General features: G+C 33.4%; 1 long non-coding RNA gene across 2 annotated transcripts in view; it reads right to left on the bottom strand.

The window, feature by feature from the left end:
- The window catches only part of LOC311292866, a 31893-nt gene extending 18526 nt beyond the window's left edge, over positions 1-13367 (bottom strand). The window contains exons 1-3 of one of the 2 annotated variants that reach the window (XR_014627830.1): positions 12890-13367; positions 9321-9356; positions 5365-5465 (exon numbers count right to left, since the gene is read on the bottom strand). This is a non-coding gene — a long non-coding RNA (uncharacterized lncRNA). The remainder of the gene's footprint in view (positions 1-5364; positions 5466-9320; positions 9357-12889) is intronic. The other variant, XR_014627831.1, reaches the window with a different exon arrangement.
- Positions 13368-13567: the final 200 nt, after the last annotated feature.

Here is a 13567-nt window from a genome sequence, read left to right as displayed (position 1 = left end):
TAAAGCAACATGCAGCGTATCATAAATGTCTCTAGGTCTTCTCCTGGACTGAAGCACAGGCTCTACTCTTCAGCACAATGGTGACCCAAAAAATAAGATTTTACAGTAAACTACTGGCAACAGTGTTGCCAGTATATACCTGTTTTATAACTTACAGTTTATTACTGTTAAAATACATGTTGTGGGTGTGTCTTTTTATCTTACACTGTTAACCCTTTCAACCCCACAGGGAAATCCACACGACAAAGAGTAAAAAGTTACATTGACGCAGTGTTGCAGTGAGATAATTAAGTGAATATGTAAGTGATTGTTGAGCATTAGTGATGAACACCTGCTGTTAGAACAGAAAATAGAGAAACACAAGAACTTAAACTGACTTCCAGCCATTACACATTATTACACTTATTATTATGACTTTATTTCTGTCATACATCTACAGAAGTTGTTGTTGAGATGTTTAATTGAAAATGTTTGGTTTGAAGTTACCAATCAGTGCTTGCTTTAGTTGGGATGCTGATGCAAAAACATTAGTGTTTTTTTTTTTTTGCTGCTTGAGCTGTTTTTGTGAATCACACTTGTGCACACACACAGTTTATGAATGATTGTGGTTATGTTGATTATGGTGATAAAATCATCATATAGCCTGTTCATTCACTAAGGAATTCATTCCTACTCATTCAGAGTTTAATCCTCAATCAAAAGTGTTACATTATCACCACTGTGAAACTACAGCAATAAATTACAATTACTTATTTTTTTTAACACAACATGCATAAACAAAAAAACACAGAGATATCACAATTTAGCACATGAATCTCAACAATGGTGGCAATATTTTTTTATTATTCATGCAGTAGTGCATGCTGGGAGTTTTATATTATCCTGGAACCCAGCATGCATTGCGACATGAAACTTTTGATTGTCACCATTGTTGAGATTCATGTGCTGATTGTTGGTGTCTGTGTGTGTCTGAGTCAAACAGGAGTTAAACATGTTTTAATACACTCTATGATTACAATATTGTTCAGAAGACCTGATTACAGAGATATTGATTTCATGTTGTAGATTCACAGATAAATATGAAATACCCATAAATTCAAAGAATATATACAGGAAAGATCTGAAAGTCAGACATGTCCAGGACTAATGTTAAATCATCACAAAAGCCAAAAACAACTAATCATCTTCCTCTTGACTTTTTCTTGCCATAACAAATGTGTTTTATAAACTCACTGTTACAGCAGTCAGAGAGAAATGAAAGGTAAGAAGTCAAGGGACAAGAGACCAACTAAAGCAAATACTGATCTCCATCATGGTGACAACAAACTTTATTATTAACCCAATCTCTGTTAATTCTCAACAAGAACTTTTGTACATGTATGAAAGAAATAATCGTAAACTGGTTTGTAAACTGGTTTCACACTCAGTGTTGCTGGAAGTTAGTTGTAGTTCTTGTGTTTCTCTTTTTTCTGTTCTTGTTTCTCTGTCCTTCAGTGATTCTGCTTATCAGGTGTTCATCAGTTTCTCAATTCACTCACTTCTTTACATTCAAGGGGACTATATTAGTGAACTAATGTAGGGAATAGTGAATGAGAGTATAGGATGTGATTGTGAAAACAGCCTCTGAGTGTTGACTTTGAGCACTGTTAATTCACAGTAGGCTATATTCCTATAGGCTAGTTTTATTTTCTACACTGTAAAAAGTTTGTAACACTCCCAAATCAAAAATTTCAATTGACCGATAACATCTACATTTTTCAATTGGCCCAAGTGAAATTCTGTAAATTCTAAAATTAAATGTACAGATTTTTACTTGGGCCAATTGAAAAATTTAGATGTTATCGGTCAATTGAAACTTTTGATTTGGGAGTGTTACAAATTTTTTACAGCGTACAGTATATTACTGTTTTAATGGAAAATGGTATGATATTGTCAGAATTAGGCTTTTTTTTACAGCAAGGGCTAACAGTGTATGCTTGCTTGGTGTCTCATTTTGTCCTGAGATTCTACAGTTTGACATCCAACAGCAATATGAACAATTTTGATAATACTTTGTGAACAGAAATGTTTTTTTAAACACACAGACATCAAGAATCAGCTTATGAATCTCAACAATGGTGACAATAAACAAACTAGTGACAAACAGATCAACTCTGAACATCACAAAACAAGCTACTAAAGTCAGAACAAAACAATAGCAAAATAAAAGCAAACAGGAAAAAAACAAATGAAAATTACAGGACAATTCAGCTGCATAATTTATTCATGCTGCAATGCATGATGTGAGCCATTGATGTGTTCTGATTGGTGGCTCCCATCATGCACTGTAACGTGAAGCATTTGTGTGATTGTCACCATTGTTGAGACATTAATCTTGAAGTTTTGAAATCACACACAGACATCAAGAATATTCTTGATGTCTGTGTGTGATTTCAAAACTTCAAGATTTATAAAGCATTGCTGAAATTAACTACTGTAGTGAACAATTAACACTGCCATGGCGGTCATTTTGACCGTTTTGAATTTTATATCTGCAATAACAATCCTGCTGGCACCTGACTTTTCCTAAAAGTGTCTGTATTTTCATTTAAAATATTTTTCATATAAATTACTCATAAGGCAAAAAAACAAATGAACATATTTACCTATTTCGGCCATAGACGGTCATATTGACCGCACTGAATTTCGCGGTATTATTATAGGCTATACCAATATACACAATAATAAAATGTGGTAAAAAATACACTAAACATATTCAACAACAAATCATTTAAATGTAAGGATATTCAGAACAGAACAAGAATGAAAAAAATAACTATAAACAAGCCAAAATGAAATACTTTATAAGCGAAAGTGAAAGTAAACGGCGTTGGGCTCACATAACTCTCTAATTAGAATCAAAAATGTTTCAACATTTGCGATGTATTTGGATGGTAAACTATTCTTTATCATAGGCTTTGTACTTCACTCACGTTCCAATATCGACCGAAAAAAATCATTCTCTTCACATGCGCAAAATGGTACGAATTGTACTAGGCTACTGACAAACAGAGCAGTGGAATTTGTATATGTTAGGTTGACTATTTTATTATTATATTTTATTATGGCTATAATGAACAGGCTGCAATGTCAAGATTGCAATGCTGGAATATGGTGTGTGTGTGTGTGTGTGTGTGTGTGTGTGTGTGTGTGTGTGTGTGTGTGTGTGTGTGTGTGTGTGTGTGTGTGTGTGTGTGTGTGTGTGTGTGTGTGTGTGTGTGTGTGTGTGTGTGTGTGTGTGTGTGTGTGTGTGTGTGTGTGTGTGTGTGTGTGTGTGATCAAACAGTGGAAACATGAAAACATAGGCTACTCCGTCATTTTTTTCAGGACATCTACGGATATTATTTATTTATAAATGTATAATTAAACTTGTTTAAATGTACAGTTTGGTGGTGTTTTGTTTTTAAAAGACATCCTAATACAATAAATGCATTAATCTCTCAATTGGGTATTTATCATTAAAGATATCATTAAATGACCGCTTGCGGCAGTTCTAGTAGTTATGGAATTCTGGCACTTCTAGTGTTAAAACGCATCGGTTTAAACTAATCAGTTTATAATGCTGGGTGAAATCAGTGAATCAGGTCACTATTAATTGCATCATCAAAACACAACCAGGGCTGCATTTCTAAAAAGCATCTTAAGACTAACTTGATCATAGATGAAACTGCTACAAATGGCCCATACAATCAAATTAGGCTTACATCACTTTTGGGAAACGTAGCCCAGGCCATAGATTCTCTTGCTACAACAAATATGCTTTATAAACACAGAGTTGGAGCAGACAGAGAAAAACTAATGTTAAAGAGCGAAGGGTCAAGAGCCCAACTAAAGTAAACACTGACCACCATAATGGTGACCTGAAACAAAACATTCCATAAAACATTACCATCTAAACTTCTGTTGAATCTAAATAAGAACGTGTGTAGATGTATGACAGAAATAAAGTCCAACTGGTCAAATAAGTGCAATAATGTGTAATGACTCGAAGTTAGTAGTTCTTGTGTTTCTCTTTTTTCTGTTCTGGTTGTTTCTCTTTCCTTCACTGATTCTGCTGATTATCATCAGGTATCTTCAATAATGCTCAATCATCAATTAATAACTTAATTATCTCATTAACTTTATGATGTGACTAGCTTAGTGAACTCTTCCTGACAAACCAAAAAAAAAAAAAAAAACCTTAAAGGGGTGGTTGATTATGATTTCACTTTTTTAACTTTAGTTATTGTGTAATGTTGCTGTTGAGCATTATCAACATCTGCAAAGTTACAATGCTCAAAGTTCAAAGCAAAAGGAGATATTTGCTTTTAAAGAATTAACTTTTTAAGGACTACAACAAATGGCTGGTAGAGACTAGGCTACATGACATTCCTCCCGGGTTAGTGACATCACCAACCCTAAAATCTACATAAACCCCACCCCCTGGACACAATTTATAGATTATCAAGAGAGAATATGCTAATCAATGACTAGAAGATAACTACACATAAGGTACATAAATTTATCAACTAACCATTCAGAAATGTCCTGTTTTTTCTACATGTTGTCACTTCTTTGAGTCTCTCCATCTTTGTCTGACTCCGGTTTGAACATAAAAAGGCTAAACGTTTTAGAAATTTTCAGTGCATGTGTGTGTGAGAGCAAGCTGTTGAAGCTCTGCCCTCTGTGCCGGAGCAGCGGCACATTTGCATTTAAAGGGACAGACACAAAATGGTGCGTTTTGGCTCACCCTCAAAAATTGACAATTTTAATATGCTATATAAAAATATCTGTGGGGTATTTTGAGCTATAAATTCACATGTACACTCTGAGGACATCAAAGACTTGTTTTACATCTTGTGAAAAGGGCATTATACCACCCCTTTAAATATGCATGTGTTTGGATTGACCTGAGAACATTCTGGGAACCAAAAATTGTTACCTGGGTTGTTATTAGTTCTCTGTTTTAATTTTGAATTGTATTTGCGCTTGTTTTCATTAAATGGTATATGCATTTATATATATATATATATATATATATATATATATATATATATATATATATATATATATATATATATATATATATATGTTTATGTATAAGTATGTTAGTACCTATATATATATATATATATATATATATATATATATATATATATATATATATATATATATATATATATATATATATATATATGTGTGTGTGTGTGTATGTGTGTATGTATATATATATATATATATATGTATATGTGTATGTGTGTATATATATATATATATATATATATATATATATATATATATATATATATGTGTGTATGTATATATATATATGTATATGTATGTTACCTGGTATTAATGCATCTCTTCTGCAGTCATACAGCATGCCCAACTTGAAGGATCTCCCCAAAGCTGCTTTTTTTAACACGGTCACTCCCACTGAATCCATACTAAAGACAATCAGATGAGAAGAACAGGTCAGTGAGGTTGCAGTTATATGAACTAGGCTACAACACATTAAAAGCTGTTGCCATGCGGAGGGAATAACAATATAAAGAAGTGTCTTAGATGCACATTTTGAGAAATAAAGCTGCTGAATGCAGTACTGACATTAATACACTATATAAAAAGTCTGTAAAGTGGAAACTGGGTTCAATCATCACTAAATTAATCACTTAATTATCTCATTAACTTAAACACTCTTGAGTGTGGACTCATACACTCCCAGGAGTGTCAATTTAACACTGGAGTTTGTGCTGTGTACAAAGAGCCGTAGTTAACTGACAAGCTGAGCCATATCGCATTAATTATCGCTGGCGATACGTCCGCGATATTGATGCGATATGGCTCAGCTTGTCAGTTAACTACGGCTCTTTGTAGTAAATGCCGCTCCATCTGAAAGCAGGTGATGGCGATTTACTACTAATCAAGGAACCGGCTTTACTGACGAGATACGCATGACAATATCGCGATTTAAATCGCCCAGCCCTAGTTCATATGTGTGCACACTACAGAGTTAAAGCGGTGTTGAAGTTAATGAGTTAATTAAGTGATGATTGAGCATTAACCCTTTCGCACGTACGATCACTCCGGTGTGATCAGTCTAGGCTGGTCCCTGGAGCACCGGTGTGATTAGAACGGTCAGTGCATGACGTGATCAACTGCTAAATTCAAATGTGCTTTCGCGCGTTGGCTGGCGCTGATCCAGAGACGGACACGCTCAGAGCTGTCATATATCACAACTTTTCAGTGTTTTCAACCACATAATGTTTATTTTAGGTTTCAGACATATAAGTACTAAAAAAACAATACATTTAGAGTTTGTAAAATACACACTGATGTCAAAGGAAGAGGCAATAATAATCCTTTCGATTATAATTAGTTTTATTCATATCAGATACACATTGTGAAAGTAACTTTAAAGTTTACTCTATTCTTCTCCCAGTTCACCTGCCACTTACTTTTATGTATTTCGGGAGAAGTGGAGGAATTCACGTGTTGTAAACATAGAGGTTGTAAATCCAATAGATCTGATTCTCTGAACTGCGTCTGCGGCACAAACTAAAATGGCGGCGCCCATCGCGCATACAGCTCAACTAACGTGATCGTTATAAAGGTGTTTAAACAACAAAACACTTCCACTTGCATATATTTGACAATCGGAATATCAGATATTTCATGCCATATCTAACAAATTTGTGAATATTTTGAATAAAAAAGGAAAAATGACATAAAAGCAGATCATCATTCATTCAGCTCTGTTGTTGCTGCGGTGTGTCACGTGACAAGCAATGACGCGTCACCATGGAAACCATAAAGTGACACGTTCTAAATGACGGTCACCTTTAAAAACTCACGCTGGGGGGTCAGCCAGAATATTTTAAACTTATGTGTGAAAGGGTTAATGATGAACACCTGCTGTTAACAAGCAGAATCACTGAAGAACAGAGAAACTACAACTGACTTTAGCCACAGCCTTAGATTAAATCAACTGAAGATAATAGAAGACCAGTGGTGTAGTCTACGTGATACGCAGGTATACGCCGTATACCCACTAGAAAAGGCCAAGGATTTGCGTATACCCACTTAAAAAAGCGTGAGGATACGTATCAACTTCGTTTTGTGTCAGAACTTTCACACTTTCATTCATAAATTCACCCCGTCTGTGTTTGCGATGCGACGGATCGAATCGCGGAATCCAGTCACAAATGGAACTTGCTATATAAAGCAGAACGTCACGGAATTAGGCTATTTTTGAATGAATAAATAAAAAGTAGCTGCTGTACAATGAATCAAATCTCGATATGGACTAGTGTCTATGAATATTAAAGCTAAAAGAGACTGAAATTGTTCTACGCGTCTCTGGGAATGAGCGCGCCGCTCAGTGTATGCTCCACTACACACACACACACACGCACACGCACACGCACACGCACACGCACACGCACACGCACACACACACACACACACACACACACACACACACACACAGAGAAGCACGCGTGACTCACGCTCGTGGTGTTTTCAGCATTTCACTGTATTGAGACATGATGTAAGCTACACATGTGCATTTCATCGCAGAGCTGCTATGAGAGTCACTTGATGAGAATTTCACCATTTCATTTGATAAAACTATCGTCATTCATTCGTTTCATATACACACAGAAACTGTTATGTCTTTACGACAACCTGTCAAAATAATTGGGTTATATTAGAGTATACTCACTACAAAAAACTAGACTACACCACTGTAGAAGACATTAAATAGCTCAAGATCTCAGCAGAAACACATTAGAGTTAAACCTCTGTTAATTCTCAATATGAACTTCTGTAGACGTCTGACAGAAATAAAGTCAGTCTGGTTAGTAATAAGTGAAGCTGGTAATGCTGTTTGTGGAGTTGTTTAATCCTCCTCTGCTGAGATCTTCACAGATTTAATGTCTTCTTTTCTCTTCAGTTGATTTCATCTAAGGCTGTGTCTGAAGTCAGTTGTAGTTCTTGTGTTTCTGCTCGTCTCTTTTTCTGTTCTCTTCTTTCCTTCACGGATTCTGCTTATTAACAGGCTTATTAAGGCTGAGATGACTCCATATTTAATATACAGAGACTTTGTGGCTCAGATAAGGTCCAGTTCTGGTTTATTTCTTTGCTCTTGGCTGACATGTGGCATTGCTATGGCCTGCTTGTGGCCCAGATCTGGCAAACAGGAGTGGCCCACCCAAGTGCCATCATTCCACGCTACATGTGGGCCAGATCCGCATTCCACAAGTGCCATCATGCCACAATGTTGCTATCTGGGAAAGAATTTTACCATTAACTAAAATGTTTTGTTGGGAAAGGGACACATTATCTTTCTGCATATCTACATTTTATAATCACTATGCAATGGAAATTTATTTATTCTACTTTGAATTTGTCCATGGCAGGGTGGACATATTTTATGGTTATATAAACAAATATGGGACATATATCCGTGAGGATACGTATCAACATCGTTTTGACATGTTCATTCCAAAATTCACCCCATTTGTGTTGCGAAGCGAAACGTGGTCGCAGAGCTGCTATGAGAGTCACTTCATCAGCATTTCACCATTTTATTTTGATAAAACATAAAACTATCCTCATTCATTCATCATATCATAAAAACACAGATACTCTTTACAACCCGTCAAAATAAAAGTTTGGTATAACTTGAAGAAAATATGAAAGAAATTGCACAGTAAAATGTACTTTTTAATAATAATAATAATAATAATAAAACATTATTTTAAAGGAATATCACACAAGTTTTCATGTTTTAATTTAAACCATATACTTGCCAAAAAATGAAAAGGAATTAGAAATTGTATTTGATTACAAAGAAATTTAAAATAAAAGATGAATGTAATATTATTATAATATATTAATCTGAATAGTGTCTTTTTGTTTTAAACTCTGAGTTGAAAAACAAAACTAAGTTGGCCTATTGTTCTGAGGCATAAATGTGATACTGCGCGTTCATTTTTCTAACATCGTTTTTCTGTAAATATTGTCTGGTTTAGCTGTAATAAAGCTCTTGCCCTGTTTATTTTACATCATCATGTTAACAATTACTATTAGTTCTACATTTTACATAAATTCTTGGCATATTTACAGGTTTTATCTCTGTGACTTTCCTCAGACTTGTAGACCAGGTAAAAACATTAAAATGTTATTTAAAAAGATTAGAGAAACGAGTTCCAGCAAGACATTTTTTTATATTTACTTCTTATAAATTATTTAATGTTTCTAAATGTGCAGCATGTATTTTAACATGATACTTCACTCACCTTCTCTGTTCTCCAAAGCTCTTCCTTTATGTTATCCTGTTAAAAAGGAGTTAAACATGTATTTAGACCAATGAATAAAAGTAAGACATTTTTTAGATATTTCTCTTTACCTTGAAATTTATTATTTTTGACAATCATTATTAGACCTGAATAAATTGCTAAACTCATTTAGAGCCTAATAGGTTTATTTTTTTTGATTATAGCAGTACTGTCCTTGTACATCATATATTTATCATTTTTAATGTAATCCAAAGGATTTCAAAAGTTCTTTTTTTTTAGGCTAAAGGCGTCGCAATAGGTAACAGGTAATTGCCTGGGGCCCCGCATTTTAATGAAGTTAAAGTTAATGAGCTCATTAAGTGATTCATTGAGTGATGATTGAGCATTATTGAAGACACCTGATGTTAACAAGCAGAATCACCAAAGGAGAAAATCAATTTTTTAAGACACCTTTATGGTGATCAGTGTTTGCTTTAGTTGGGCTCTTGACCGTTATATCATTAACATTAGATATTGTTTGGCTGTTGTATTTGAGTTATAACTCTCAGATGAACAAAGAGAAAAGTTGATCAGGTGGTGTTGGTTATGTTTTGACATAATCATAATTCGACCTGAATCACAAATCTCATTTAGAGTCTAATCTCTGACTTAAGTTTATATTGCTGATTACAGCATCACTGTGATTTAGTTTTTTTACCTTAGATTTTAACTTATCACTATATTTGAGTAGCCTTGAAATAAAGGAAATAAAAGTTTTGTCACAAGGGTACAAAAGCTAAACTACAATTACGTACTTTATTTTTATCAGAGTGTGTGTGTATATATATATATATATATGAGGGGCCGTACAAGCCAAAATCCATTCTTCTACTCTCACACACATACATTCTCCTTTCACATACATACATTTCTACTCTCACACACATACATTCACAAGGAGAATGTATGTGTGTGAGAGTCGAAGAATGGATTTTGGCTTGTACGGCCCCTCATATATATATATATATATATATATATATATAATACATAAATACATACATACATACATACATACATACATACATGTTTCAAGGCGTGATAAGTTAAAATCTACCTTAAATAAATAAGGTATCATTAAAACCTTTAAACAACAACCTTAAAAAAAAGAATATATATAGTCTCTATATTGTTCCCAGCAAAAACTCCAGTGTATGGCTCCAGACTCAAGAATGTTAAAGTGTTATATATATTTATAAAACAGTTAGTTCCAATCCTTGATTCTGATTGGTCAATGGCTGTGCTTTATTCACGATAAAACACAGCTATGACCGCTTCACCCAATGGTTCTATGTATCACTAGTACACAACACCGCTAACAACCACTCTTAGCAACTTAAACACATGTGTGATCTCATTGATATTGTTCATTGAAGCTAATAGTGGAGTATTGTGAGAGATCTAGAAAGCGAGTGTAAAGTTACCTGCATTCACAGTAGACATTGCATTTTCCTTCAGGTCAGTCCGCTTCGCGTCGTGCCTAACAACGCCCTTCAGCCGTTACTTATTCATGATACAGCACAGCCTCTCGTACCTTATTGCTTACATAAGTTTTTGTAAGTTTTTGCTGTGTACAATATCAAGAGACAGCCTCTGCTAAACCATTTTTTTTGTAAAGGTTGTTGTTTAAAGGTTTTAATGATACCTTAATTATTTAAGGTAGATTTTAACTTATCACTATATTTGGGTAGCCTTGAAATATGTATATATATATATACACTTTACAGTGGAGATATGTGGAGATATGTTTGCAGCCAAAACTGATTTACAAAACATTAGTTTATTAATAGACAATTAAAATGCCTCGTTAATGTTTTCAGAAACATTTATTATCAATAGCCTACATTTACTGATGCTTTGCGGCAAGATTTATGCATGCGCTTGAGCGCGGAATAGGCTATATTCCTCCATGCACCCATATTTAAGCAGAGATTAATATAAACATGCAATTAGTCTAAATATTTACACAAAAAACCCTCTTTGAATGAACATGGAAATGATTTCTACATGATTAACTTGCTTTATTTCAGCATTATTGCATAATGTACTTACGTTGGGTCAACTTAATTTATTAAGGTTGATTCAACTTATTTACTATGGTTGGGCACAGCTTAATTTAATAGTGTCAGCCCAACTAATTTGCAATGTTTTGGACCAACTAATTTACTTAATTTGCATTCAACTTAATTAAATATAGTTGTATCCAACTTATTTTACAGTACACTCAAAAAAATAATCTGTTGAACTAACTTAATTAAATTAAGGAAAGGTTTTCCACGAAATTGAATTACATTTTTCCAACAAAATCGAATTAGTTTGAAATAATTTGTTGTAATTTTGTTGTACAAATTTATATTAATTTTAGTCATACCTGCTGGATACAGTTTTGTCAGGTTAACTACGTTTAGTTTTTGTCTTGCCTTAAATCACCAACATTATCATTTTAGTTAATTTGACTCTACGGTCACTTCTAATGGTAGACACTACTAATGTTCAATTGCATTAAAAACTTTTTTTACATAGTAATATAATATTAAATATTACTTGTGCAGGTCTGCAAGTGAGATTTACACATAGAGTATACTAAGTGCCTACAGCCTGAACACAAAGTTTAAAGTACATACACCATAAGACTGAGCCCACATCCTAAACACAGTCGCCACTCTTCTGCATAATGGTAACCACAAAATTCAAAACCATTACAGAAAGTCCTCTAAGTTTCTAACATAACTGAATATTAAACACTAAAATTAACTAACAACATCTTTCCATTTACAGAAAAACACATAAAATAACACTTTAATCCCTAAATTTACCCTCCTAATGCAGTCCCTTGCAAAGCATGCTGGGAACTACAGATCCACTGCCCAGTTAGTTGTCAACAAAAATGATTCATGTAGTTTTCACACAAATTAAGTAAACTTCAGTTTTAAATATATTAGGTTGACTGAACACAATTAAATTAAGTTGTGACAAAATATTAAACAATCGTGTTACTTTATCTTCTTTTAATTCATTAAATTTATCAAGAGGCAAAAATAAAAAAAATTTAGTGTAGTCTATGCAACTCTAATCAGCAAATTTACTATAGTTGACATTATTTAATTAGTATTAAGCTCTTTACATTAAATTAGTTGAGTTAGCATAATTACTTAATGAACTAATAAAATGATAAATTAAAGTTTAAATTACAATGCTATCCATATATTTATATACAGCATTGCTTGTTCCACGACACAATGGACTGTTTTTACGGTGACAATCTGTTATACATGTGAAAATTTTATTATGTGAAGTTACTGTATCTTAATTTAGTTGTATTGTATTTTCTGTTATAAAAATGAAGATTGACATTTTGCTAAATAAATAAGCACATAATTTTGTAGTAAATAAGATTATGGTCTGTTAGATGTGTTTTGACTAATTAATGTATTTAGTATAATTATATCTCTAGACAAAGATATATTTACTGTAAAACATATATATTACTTTTATAATTTCTACAAAAACAAAACATATTTTTAGGTACTCACTGATTAAATTTGCTTGAGGTCCTCACTCAGTGTTGGTTAAAGTCTGATATAGACACACAGATATCAAGAATCAGCCTGTGAATCTCAACAATGGTGACATTGTTATAAAGCATGCTGCAGTGCATTCTGGGTACCACCAATCAAAATTCATTCATGGCCCATCATAAATAATGAGTTTAATTGTCTTAGTAATTTCCTTATTCCTGCTATTTTATTTCTGCTGTTTTTTGTGACGTTTTAGTCACTTGTTTCCCAATGTTTATATGAATATGCTGTTTGTCACCATTGCTGAGATTCATACGCTGATTCTTGATGTCTGTGTGTGCCTGTGTCAAAAGCTGATTAGAGTGGGGTTTTACTGCCCCCTTTTCTTTCTTTTTTTTTTTTGTGTGTGTAATTTGATTTAAACATCATCTATGCAGAATTTGGGTTGTTATTAGAATCTGGTAACATTAGTTAATACACTTGTGAACAATACATAACCAAACAGTGACTTTTTTTTATTTATTTTTTACTTTTTTTTTTACTTTAGGTAAATACAACAACAACAAAAAAAACATGTCATACTTCATAGTTATTTCATGTTAACTAATGCATTAACTAATGTTAACAAATGAGACATTATTGTAAAGTGTTACCAATATATATATATATATATATATATGCATTTATGGAAAT

This window comes from Rutilus rutilus, assembly GCF_951802725.1.
Source record: "Rutilus rutilus genome assembly, chromosome: 1".
NCBI classification, from domain to species: Eukaryota; Metazoa; Chordata; class Actinopteri; order Cypriniformes; family Leuciscidae; genus Rutilus; species Rutilus rutilus.
The sequence above is the reverse complement of the archived record's forward strand: the minus strand, read 5'-3'. Positions and strand labels throughout refer to the sequence as shown.